A 587-nucleotide genomic window follows, 5' to 3' on the forward strand; every position below is an offset into this window, starting at 1 on the left:
TTCCAGGCCTGAGAATATGTATTGTTAATGAGCCTCCCAGATAATTTTTATCATCAGGGTCTCTTTTACACTTTTTCCCTGTGTGACTGTTAAACTTGACCTGCCCTGTGTCCAGGTATGTGTTGGTATACCAGCCCTGGGGAGATGGGGGCAGCTCTAGTTAATGTAGCTCCTGCCAATTTCCTTCATCAGCTGTTGGTGCAAACAGGTGTGACATCCGGGACAGCTGCAGCTACACTGGGACAAGAGGAGCGCAGCCTCTACACCTACCATGGAAGAGCTAGATGGGAGAATCTGGTTCCCTGAAGGCCTTGGAGCCACCCTATGTTGGGACTTCTTATTCTGGATGATAATACACTTTTCTCTATTATTTAAGCCTAGGTTTGGGTTTTCTGTCTTGTAGCTGAAAGTATCCTGCTGAAGGTGTGTGTGTGTGTGTAGGCAGAGGACTCATCAGGAGAGGGCAGAAAGATGCCAGGATGGAGCCACTCAGAAATGATACTTCAGTTGAATCTTACAGAATGAGGACTTAGGCAGGTAAAGTAGGGATCGAGTATTAGAGAGAACAGTATATATAAACAGAAGCA

Source organism: Rhinolophus sinicus, chromosome 8 (assembly GCF_057876585.1).
Source record: "Rhinolophus sinicus isolate RSI-liver-muscle chromosome 8, RSI-T2T, whole genome shotgun sequence".
Lineage (NCBI taxonomy): Eukaryota > Metazoa > Chordata > Mammalia > Chiroptera > Rhinolophidae > Rhinolophus > Rhinolophus sinicus.